This window comes from Oncorhynchus mykiss, chromosome 10, assembly GCF_057628025.1.
Source record: "Oncorhynchus mykiss isolate SJ-2025 chromosome 10, ASM5762802v1, whole genome shotgun sequence".
Classification (NCBI taxonomy): domain Eukaryota; kingdom Metazoa; phylum Chordata; class Actinopteri; order Salmoniformes; family Salmonidae; genus Oncorhynchus; species Oncorhynchus mykiss.
The window spans coordinates 78,782,501-78,795,000 of NC_143031.1; positions in this window are offsets into that span (position 1 = coordinate 78,782,501).

Consider the following 12,500-nt stretch of genomic DNA (forward strand, 5'->3'; position numbering starts at 1 on the left):
TGTAGGGGAAGAGTTGAACATTGAGGAAAGAGAGAGAAATGCAGGAGAAGAGTTGAACACAGAGGAATGAGAGAAGTGTAGGATAAGAGTTGAACACAGAGGAATGAGAGAAGTGTAGGAGAAGAGTAGAACACTGAGGAAAGAGAGAGAAGTGTAGGAGAAGAGTTGAACACTGAGGAAAAAGTTAGAAGTGTAGGAGAAGGGTTGAACACTGAATGGCAGATGGAGGATGAAAACTGACTTGTTAAAATTATTGATACTAGACTAGAGTTACCTAGAAATTTCAATTCTGTTCAAAGTGTCTATTGACCCAGTTTCACTCCATAATACATATCTGTCTTCAACGCCTTAAGACGGGTCGTTGAAAGTATCACGTGATCCTTTCAGAAATAAATAGGCCTCAACCACGCGTTTCCTTTATGTCTTCCTGAAGAGTCAAAGCTGTTGTTTCTCTCCCCTCACTAAATGCATCATGTTTACACACACACACACACACACACACACACACACACACACACACACACACACACACACACACACACACAGGAGATGTATTAATTTATTATTAGACGTTAATTGATGAGGCATTTACCCAGATAGTCTACCCGGTGTGTTTGTATGTGTGTGTGTGTGTGTGTGTGTGTGTGTGTGTGTGTGTGTGTGTGTGTGTGTGTGTGTGTGTGTGTGTGTGTGTTAAATGAGGAGGTTTTTACCCAGACAGACTACCAGGAACAGGATTAACAGATTAACACCCGCTATGCTGGAAGACACTGTTTCTGTTATACTAAATGTCTAACACTTCAATTGAAGTACCGCAGTGGTTTTAAGCTGTTGCTTACACTCTATGTAAAACATCACAATCAGATGATTCATCCATCAAAGTTACTTGTGTGTCGTATGTAAGACAATGTCGTATGAACTTAGAGCCACAGAGGCCCACGACCCAACATGTGTTTAATGTTCACTTCTAGAGCGGTAGTTTAGTTCATTAGGATGCCCATTAGCTACTGCACAAGCAGCAGCTCCTCTCCCTGGGATCAACATAAAACATACAAATAGATGACAAAGTACAGAACACTTATAGACAAGGGCAATAGATTAAACTAATGAAGTAGTGGAGATGGAGAGGAATCCTCTTTAGACAACTAGTCATGGAAATGACTGATCTGTCAAACATTACAAGGACGAGTTTTTGTGTTTATTAATGAGGATCTCCATTGGCTGTTGCCAAGGCAGCAGCTACTCTTCCTGGGGTTTATTATGGATCCCCATTAGTTCCTGCCAAGGCAGCAGCTACTCTTCCTGGGGTTTATTATGGATCCCCATTAGTTCCTGCCAAGGCAGCAGCTACTCTTCCTGTGGTTTATTATGGATCCCCACTAGTTCCTGCCAAGGCAGCAGCTTCTCCTCATGGGGTTTATTATGGATCCCCACTAGTTCCTGCCAAGGCAGCAGCTACTCTTCCTGGGGTTTATTATGGATCCCCACTAGTTCCTGCCAAGGCAGCATCTACTCTTCCTGGGGTTTATTATGGATCCCCATTAGTTCCTGCCAAGGCAGCAGCTACTCTTCCTGGGGTTTATTATGGATCCCCACTAGTTCCTGCCAAGGCAGCAGCTACTCTTCCTGGGGTTTATTATTGATCCCCACTAGTTCCTGCCAAGGCAGCAGCTACTCTTCCTGGGGTTTATTATTGATCCCCACTAGTTCCTGCCAAGGCAGCAGCTACTCTTCCTGGGGTTTATTATTGATCCCCACTAGTTCCTGCCAAGGCAGCAGCTACTCTTCCTGGGGTTTATTATTGATCCCCACTAGTTCCTGCCAAGGCAGCAGCTACTCTTCCTGTGGTTTATTATGGATCCCCACTAGTTCCTGCCAAGGCAGCAGCTTCTCCTCATGGGGTTTATTATGGATCCCCACTAGTTCCTGCTAAGGCAGCAGCTACTCTTCCTGGGGTTTTTTATGGATCCCCATTAGTTCCTGCCAAGGCAGCAGCTACTCTTCCTGTGGTTTATTATGGATCCCCACTAGTTCCTGCCAAGGCAGCAGCTACTCCTCATTGGGTTTATTATGGATCCCCACTAGTTCCTGCCTAGGCAGCAGCTACTCTTCCTGGGGTTTATTATGGATCCCCACTAGTTCCTGCCAAGGCAGCAGCTACTCTTCCTGGGGTTTATTATGGATCCCCACTAGTTCCTGCCAAGGCAGCAGCTACTCCTCATGGGGTTTATTATGGATCCCCACTAGTTCCTGCCAAGGCAGCAGCTACTCTTCCTGGGGTCCATCAACATTAAGGCAGTTATATACAATCCGAATATTACATTACATTTCATAACACTTTTCACATTAAGTGTGTTCCCTCAGGCCACTACTCTACTACCACATATCTACAATACATCTTCCATGTGTACGTGTGTGTAGAGTGTTTGTGTGTGTCTGTACCTGTGGGTGTGTCTGTACCTGTGGGTGTGTCTGTACCTGTGGGTGTGTCTGTACCTGTGGGTGTGTCTGTACCTGTGGGTGTGTCTCTTCACTGCCCCCACGGTTCCATAAGGTGTATTTTTATCTGTTTTTTAAATCTGATTCTACTTCTTGCATCAGTTACTTGATGTGGAATAGAGTTCCATGTAGTCATGGCTATATGTAGTACTGTGGAATAGAGTTCCATGTAGTCATGGCTATATGTAGTACTGTGGAATAGAGTTCCATGTAGTCATGGCTCTATGTAGTACTGTGGAATAGAGTTCCATGTAGTCATGGCTCTATGTAGTACTGTGGAATAGAGTTCCATGTAGTCATGGCTCTATGTAGTACTGTGGAATAGAGTTCCATGTAGTCATGGCTATATGTAGTACTGTGGAATAGAGTTCCATGTAGTCATGGCTATATGTAGTACTGTGGAATAGAGTTCCATGTAGTCATGGCTATATGTAGTACTGTGGAATAGAGTTCCATGTAGTCATGGCTATATGTAGTACTGTGGAATAGAGTTCCATGTAGTCATGGCTCTATGTAGTACTGTGGAATAGAGTTCCATGTAGTCATGGCTCTATGTAGTACTGTGGAATAGAGTTCCATGTAGTCATGGCTCTATGTAGTACTGTGGAATAGAGTTCCATGTAGTCATGGCTCTATGTAGTACTGTGGAATAGAGTTCCATGTAGTCATGGCTCTATGTAGTACTGTGGAATAGAGTTCCATGTAGTCATGGCTATATGTAGTACTGTGGAATAGAGTTCCATGTAGTCATGGCTATATGTAGTACTGTGGAATAGAGTTCCATGTAGTCATGGCTATATGTAGTACTGTGGAATAGAGTTCCATGTAGTCATGGCTATATGTAGTACTGTGGAATAGAGTTCCATGTAGTCATGGCTCTATGTAGTACTGTGGAATAGAGTTCCATGTAGTCATGGCTCTATGTAGTACTGTGGAATAGAGTTCCATGTAGTCATGGCTATATGTAGTACTGTGGAATAGAGTTCCATGTAGTCATGGCTATATGTAGTACTGTGGAATAGAGTTCCATGTAGTCATGGCTATATGTAGTACTGTGGAATAGAGTTCCATGTAGTCATGGCTATATGTAGTACTGTGGAATAGAGTTCCATGTAGTCATGGCTCTATGTAGTACTGTGGAATAGAGTTCCATGTAGTCATGGCTATATGTAGTACTGTGGAATAGAGTTCCATGTAGTCATGGCTATATGTAGTACTGTGGAATAGAGTTCCATGTAGTCATGGCTATATGTAGTACTGTGGAATAGAGTTCCATGTAGTCATGGCTATATGTAGTACTGTGGAATAGAGTTCCATGTAGTCATGGCTATATGTAGTACTGTGGAATAGAGTTCCATGTAGTCATGGCTATATGTAGTACTGTGGAATAGAGTTCCATGTAGTCATGGCTATATGTAGTACTGTGGAATAGAGTTCCATGTAGTCATGGCTTTATGTAGTACTGTGCGCCTCCCACAGTCTGTTCTGGACTTGGGGACTGTGAAGAGACCTCTGGTGATATGTCTTGTGGGGTATGTATGGGTGTCTGAGCTGTATTCTAGTATTTTAAACAGACAGCTCGCTACATTCAGCTTGTCAACACTTGTAGTGATGAAGTCAATCTGTCCTCTACTTTGAGTATGATGAATCAAATCAAATCAAATCAAATTTATTTATATAGCCCTTCGTACATCAGCTGATATCTCAAAGTGCTGTACAGAAACCCAGCCTAAAACCCCAAACAGCAAGCAATGCAGGTGTAGAAGCACGGTGGCTAGGAAAAACTCCCTAGAAAGGCAAAAACCTAGGAAGAAACCTAGAGAGGAACCAGGCTATGTGGGGTGGCCAGTCCTCTTCTGGCTGTGCCGGGTGGAGATTATAACAGAACATGGCCAAGATGTTCAAATGTTCATAAATGACCAGCATGGTCGAATAATAATAAGGCAGAACAGTTGAAACTGGAGCAGCAGCACAGCCAGGTGGACTGGGGACAGCAAGGAGTCATCATGTCAGGTAGTCCTGGGGCATGGTCCTAGGGCTCAGGTCCTCCGAGAGAGAGAAAGAGAGAAGGAGAGAATTAGAGAACGCACACTTAGATTCACACAGGACACCGAATAGGACAGGAGAAGTACTCCAGATATAACAAACTGACCCTAGCCCCCCGACACATAAACTACTGCAGCATAAATACTGGAGGCTGAGACAGGAGGGGTCAGGAGACACTGTGGCCCACTCCGAGGACACCCCCGGACAGGGCCAAACAGGAAGGATATAACCCCACCCACTTTGCCAAAGCACAGCCCCCACACCACTAGAGGGATATCTTCAACCACCAACTTACCATCCTGAGACAAGGCTGAGTATAGCCCACAAAGACCTCCGCCACTGCACAACCCAAGGGGGGGGGGGGGGGGGCGCCAACCCAGACAGGATGACCACATCAGTGACTCAACCCACTCAGGTGACGCACCCCCTCCAGGGACGGCATGAGAGAGCCCCAGTAAAGCCAGTGACTCAGCCCCTGTAATAGGGTTAGAGGCAGAGAATCCCAGTGGAAAGAGGGGAACCGGCCAGGCAGAGACAGAAGGAACTGACAAGACAGTATTATTCTATGGCTATATTGTTTGCTGTTTGGGGTTTCAGGCTGGGTTTCTGTTTAAGCACTTTGTGACGTCCGCTGATGTAAAAAGAGCTTCACATTTGATTGATTGATGTTCCAAACACAGCTTTTGTTTCTTGTAACTAGGCCTTCCATGGGAAACACTACAGAAGAGGAAGCCAGATGGTTGCTATTTTAGATGCTTTACTATATTTAATGATGGACAACTGTCAGCCGGCTCCACACCTCACACAGATGGGGCATCTATAGTGTGTGTTTGTCTGTGTGTGTGTGTGTGAGTGCACGTGCATATGTGTGTGTTTGTTTGTGTGTGTGTGTGTGTGTGTGTGTGCGCGCGTGCGCGTGTGCGTGTGTGTGTGTGTGTGTGTGCGTGTGTGTGTGTGTGTGTGTGTGTTACAACCATACTGTATGGAACTCAACAGAGTGTTGCTCTCGTCAGGATAAATAGTGAGCGATGTCCAAGGCATTGGACATTACATCCTCCACAATGAAGCCATGGAAAATATGTTTGGAAAACAGAGCGTTAGACATGTTTGACATAAAACATAAAACATCTTTCACGTTAAAACATTTCATATTTTCAAATGGCACAAGGTTGGTTGGTTAAAAAAAAGATGTAAGAGAATCTCAAAGGAGAATTATGATGTGTTTTCAAATGAGATCTTCCTGATGCTTGTTAATGTTACGAAGTGCTTTAAACCCTTTCCCACAGCCATTGCACTGAGCATTCATCCAGAGTACATATTTCACTTTAATGTATGATTGCCTGTTGGGTGAATGTTAAAAACCAAGGCCTATAACCATCGTTAAATACACATAGTGGTTCTGAGTTAACCTGGGATGTTTAAACGCATCCCAGAACACAGATGTAAGCATATGCACATGATATCGTAACATAGTACCCTAGATCATTGAAACCCCTGTGACATCTGATTAAGTGTGTTTGTGTGTGTGTGTGTGTGTGTGTGTGTGTGTGCGTGTGTGCATGTATGTGTGCGTGTGTCAGTGTGTGTGCGGTTTTGTGTGTGTGTGTGCATGTTTGTGTGTTTGTGTGTGTGTGTGTGCATGTGTTTGTGTGTGTGTGTATGATTTTGTGATTGTGTGTGTGTGTGTGTGTGTGTGTGTGTGTGTGTGTGTATGTGTGTGTGTGTGTGTATGTGATTCATCCAGCATTACTGTGACTACATCTAGTAACACTATAAGACTGAATGGGTATTAATGCCGTCTACAGGACATGTGGTGCAGATGGACAGATGGATTGTATTTCTGTTATTTGATGTGGATCTCTGCATTTCTGAACTTGGCGCCAATGTAAATGGAGGTTATTGTACACAAATATGAACTTGATCAAACAAAACACATGTATTGTGTAACATTGAGTCCTGGGAGTGTCATCTGAAGAAGATCGTCAAAGGTTAGTGATTAATTTTATCTATATTTCTGCTTTTTGTGACTACTCTCTTTGGTTGGAAAATGAATTAATGCTTTCTGTGACCAGTTGCTGACCTAACAAAATGATATGATTTGAAATCGGACACTGTGGTTGGATTAACGAGACGTGTATCTTTAAAATGGTGTAAAATACTTGTATGGTTGAGGAATTTTAATTATGAGATTTCTGTTGTTTTGAATTTGGAGCCCTGCAATTTCACTGGCTTTTTGGCGTGGTGGGACGCTAGCGTCCCGAGCGATCCCAGAGAGGTTAGTCAGCTGACAGGCATAACCTTTCTTGAGTTTTGTCATTCCTCAGCTAACTACAGACATACAGAAATACAATGTATGTATACAACCAACTTGAAGAAAAACACTATGGAACTATTCATACTAAAACATGTGTCACATCGGAAAGGTCCCCAAAAACAAAGTACCTTGTAAAGACAAGACTGTAGAGATGAATTAAATATACAGTCGGAAGTTGGAAGTTTACATACAACAGCCAGATCGACAGCCAGGTCGACAGCCAGGTCGACAGCCACGTCGACAGCCAGGTCGACAGCCAGGTCGACAGCCAGGTCGACAGCCAGGTCGACATCCAGGTCAACAGCGAGGTCGACAGCCAGGTCGACAGCCATCTACACAGCCAGGTCACAGCCAGTTCAACAGCCAGGTCAACAGCCAGGTCAACAGCCAGGTCAACAGCCAGGTCGACATCCAGGTGAACAGCCAGGTCAACAGCCAGGTCGACAGCCAGGTCAACAGCCAGGTCAACAGCCAGGTCAACAGCCAGGTCAACAGCCAGGTCGAAAGCCAGGCCGCTCAAGATGCACAGAGATATTTGACGCCCTTTCAGGTAAGCAGGACGTCTGCCAGACAACTTCAATAGTGGCCACTAGGGGGAAACGGTGAGCGCTAATGCCATCAAGTAGGCTTGGGTTTTGCCAGGGCGTTGTGGAAGTGTCTGGCAGATGGGCGTAAGCCGCAAGCTTGAAAGTGGCGTGTGAAAACCACTGCTCGGCCCTCGTTTTACACGTTGGGTTTTTAACACTTTCCTAACCTTTAACCTTTACCCTAACCATTCATAATTAATGCCTGACCTTAACCACTCAGAATTAATGCCTGAACTTAACCATTCAGAATTAATGCATGAACTTTCTGAATTAATGCCTAATCTTAACCTTCCAAACTTGACGTTTATGGACAAAAGTCGGATTCTGCAGTGAGACTGTGAGAACTTGTTGTGAGACTGTGAGAGCACACATTCACACATTCACACACACACACACACACACACACACACACACAGAAACACACACACAGAAACACACATATACATACACAGAAACACACACACACACACACACACACACAGAAACACATACAGAAACAGAAACTCACACACAGGGACTGACTGACTAACACGCTTGGTCTGCTAACCATCATGACATCTACTATAAAGTGCTGACTTAGTCCCAGTGTATCAACGATTGATTTCTCAGACCCTGCTATGCCTGACAGCCACAGTCAAGATCCACTATCACGAAAGGAGTGTGTGTGTGTGTGTGTGTGTGTGTGTGTTTGGATGTCCCAACCCCCCTCTGTTCGCCTGACAGTCAGAGTCAACATTGGAGATCAGGGAAGGAGCCACAGGCAGCAAGATGACTTGATACTGATGACTTGATGCTGGTAGAGTTCACACACGCACACACACACACACACACACACACACACACACACACACACACACACACACACACACACACACACACACACACACACACACACACACACACTCACACACACAAAGTGAATAAAGATGGATGTCCCAACCCCCTCCAACCCCCTCCAACACCCCTCCATTCCCCCTCCAAACCCTCTCCATTTTCCCTCCGTCCTCCCTACAACCCTCCTCCATCATCCTCCAACCCCCCTCTGCCCTCCATCCATCCACCAGCTCCCTCCATTTCCACTCCTTCCCCTCTCCATCCTCCCTCCAACCCCATCTCCAACCCCCCCTCCATTCCCCCTCCAACCCTCCTCCATCCTCCCTCCAACCCCCCTCCATCCCCTCTCCATCTTCCCTCTAAACACCCTCCACTCCCCCTCCATCCTCCCTCAAACCCCCCTCCATCCCCTCTACATCCTACCTCAAAACCCACTTCCACCGCCCTCCATCCCCCCTCGAACCCAAGCCATCCTTCATCCATCCTCTATCCTCCCCCCATCATCCATCCCCCTCCAACCCCCCTCTATCCTCCCTCCATCCTCCATCCCCCACATCTGCCTCCATTCTCCTTCCATTCTCCAACCCCCTCCATCCCACTCTATCCTCCCTCCATCCTCCATCCAACCCCCCTTAAACCCCCCTCTACCTCCCTCCATCCTCCATCCCCCTCATCCGCCTCCATCCTCCTTCCATCCTCCACCCTCCTCCATCCCCCTCTATCCTCCTTCCATCCTCCATTCAACCCCCGTCCACCCCCTCTCCATCCTCCTAACCCCCTCCTCCCTCCACCCCCCCTCCAACCCCCCTCCATCCTCCAACTCCCCTCCAACACCCCTCTATCCTCCCTACACCCTCCCTCCGTCATCTCTCCATCCTCCGTCCATCTTCCAACCCACCTCCATCCCCCCTCCACCCCCCCTTCAACCCCCCAATATCTTCCCTCCATCCTCCTACCCCCCTCCGTCCTCCCTCCCTCCATCCTTCCTCCCTCCATCCTCCTTCCAACCCCATACAGAATGTACTGTAGTCCTCTGCTGTAGTGAAGATACAGTATAGTCCTCTGTAGTAAATGTACAGTATGTACTGTAGTTCTCTACTGTAGTAAAGATACAGTATGTACTGTAGTCCTCTACTGTAGTAAATGTAGAGTATGTACTGTAGTCCTCTATTGTAGTAAAGATACAGTATGTACTGTAGTAAAGATACAGTATGTACTGTAGTAAAGATACAGTATGTACTGTAGTCCTCTACTGTAGTAAAGATACAGTATGTACTGTAGTCCTCTACTGTAGTAAATGTAGAGTATGTACTGTAGTCCTCTATTGTAGTAAAGATACAGTATGTACTGTAGTAAAGATACAGTATGTACTGTAGTCCTCTACTGTAGTAAAGATACAGTATGTACTGTAGTCCTCTACTGTAGTAAATATAGAGTATGTACTGTAGTCCTCTACTGTAGTAAAGATACAGTATGTATTGTAGTAAAGATACAGTATGTATTGTAGTAAAGATACAGTATGTACTGTAGTCCTCTACTGTAGTAAAGATACAGTATGTACTGTAGTCCTCTACTGTAGTAAAGATACAGTATGTACTGTAGTCCTCTACTGTAGTAAATGTACAGTATGTACTGTAGTCCTCTATTGTAGTAAAGATACAGTATGTACTGTAGTCCTCTACTGTAGTAAAGATACAGTATGTACTGTAGTCCTCTACTGTAGTAAAGATACAGTATGTACTGTAGTCCTCTACTGTAGTAAATGTACAGTATGTACTGTAGTCCTCTATTGTAGTAAAGATACAGTATGTACTGTAGTCCTCTACTGTAGTAAAGATACAGTATGTACTGTAGTCCTCTACTGTAGTAAAGATACAGTATGTACTGTAGTCCTCTACTGTAGTAAATGTACAGTATGTACTGTAGTCCTCTACTGTAGTAAAGATACAGTATGTACTGTAGCAAAGATACAGTATGTATTGCAGTAAAGATACAGTATGTACTGTAGTCCTCCACTGTAGTAAAGATACAGTATGTACTGTAGTAACGATACAGTATGTATTGTAGTAAAGATACAGTATGTACTGTAGTCCTCCACTGTAGTAAAGATACAGTATGCACTGTAGTAAAGATACAGTATAGTCCTCTACTGTAGTAAAGATACAGTATAGTCCTCTACTGTAATAAAGATACAGTATAGTCCTCTACTGTAATAAAGATACAGTATAGTCCTCTACTGTAATAAATATACAGTATAGTCCTCCACTGTAGTAAAGATACAGTATAGTCCTCTACTGTAATAAAGATACAGTATAGTCCTCTACTGTAATAAAGATACAGTATAGTCCTCTACTGTAATAAATATACAGTATAGTCCTCCACTGTAGTAAAGATACAGTATAGTCCTCTACTGTAGTAAAGATACAGTATAGTCCTCTACTGTAATAAAGATACAGTATAGTCCTCTACTGTAATAAAGATACAGTATAGTCCTCTACTGTAATAAATATACAGTATAGTCCTCCACTGTAGTAAAGATACAGTATAGTCCTCTACTGTAATAAAGATACAGTATAGTCCTCTACTGTAATAAAGATACAGTATAGTCCTCTACTGTAGTAAAGATACAGTATAGTCCTCTACTGTAGTAAAGATACAGTATAGTCATCCACTGTAGTAAAGATACAGTATAGTCCTCTACTACCATGTTTTAAGTGACATGCCAGAATGGAGGCAGCTGTTCAACTTAAATATGAACTATCTTTATCAAACTACTGCCTCGTAATTGGAGCTCCCGCAGGGAGAATTAAGTCTGTGTTCGCAGTCTAAAACAATCAGCACGCCACCACATGATACTGAGTGACATGAAAGAAAGCATTTCATTGTGCTCTATGCCTGGCATGCTGTGTGACAGAAGAAACACAAATACAGAGAGCGATTATCATTACTGTCAGTCAACAGTACAGATCTGTCCTTCAGTCACATGGCCTGCAGGAAGATCAATACAGAGAGGAGGAAATTAGATTTATTTCAGTAAATAATGAATTCTAATAACAGTGCAGTCGATACACACGCACGCACGCACGCACGCACGCACACACACACACACACACACACACACACACACACACACACACACACACACACACACACACACACACACACACACACACCAGGAGACACAGTATGCCATTGTCACTCAAGTCATTATTCAGTGATTCTTCCCTGTGGACTATGGATCGGAACCAACTATGTCTTTACTATAGAACACTTCCCAGCCAATCAACGCTGGTGTTTGTTCTCCTGCCAAACAGACAGACAATCAGAGCTAGAGAATACAACGCTGTGCAACACAATGAAGTGGCCCAGTAGTGGAGGTCTAACATACAGGACACCAGGACATCTGCTTAGTGGATTACAGACACTTTGTTGACAGTCACGCTGGTCGACATGATTCAAATCTTCAAGGGCATCCAATGTGTTACTGTTTCAACAGTTCACTGATCACTTCCAGGCTGTATCACATCCGGCCGTGATTGGGAGTCCGATAGGGCGGAGCACAATTTGCCCAGCGTCGTCCGGGTTTGGCCGGGGTAGGCCATCGTTGTAAAGAGGATTTTGTTTTTAACTGACCTGCCTGGTTAAATAAAGGTAAAAAAAAAAAAAAAAAAAATATCTCTCTATCTCTCCCCCTCTCTTCCTCTCTCTCTCTCTCTCTCTCTCTCTCCCCCTCTCTTCCTCCCTCTCTCTCTCTCTCCCCCTCTCTTCCTCCCTCTCTCTCTCTCTGTCTCTGTCTCTGTCTTTGTCTCTGCCTCTCTCTCTCTCCCCCTCTCTTACTCCCGCTCTCTCTCTCTCTCCCCCTCTCTTCCTCCCTCTCTCTCTCTCTCCCCCTCTCTTCCTCCCTCTCTCTCTCTCTCTCTCTCTCTCTCTGCTGCTCAATACACCTGATAATTCTTTCTTCCTCTTGCTCTTTCTCTTTCCCCCTCTCTCTCTCCCCTCTCCGTCTCTCCCTTTCTCCCTCCCTCCCCTGTCAAACACAGCTCCCCTTTGTCAGTCCTGGAGAGTGTTTAGTCAGACCGGGATCAATGTTCTGATCACATATGATCCTCCTTAACCCCTCACCACTTGTGTTGTGTGGACAGATGCTACAGCCAGGACTACCATAAGCTGCCATTACGCCCACGGTAAATCGACAACTAAAACCCCCCAAAGACCCGGCT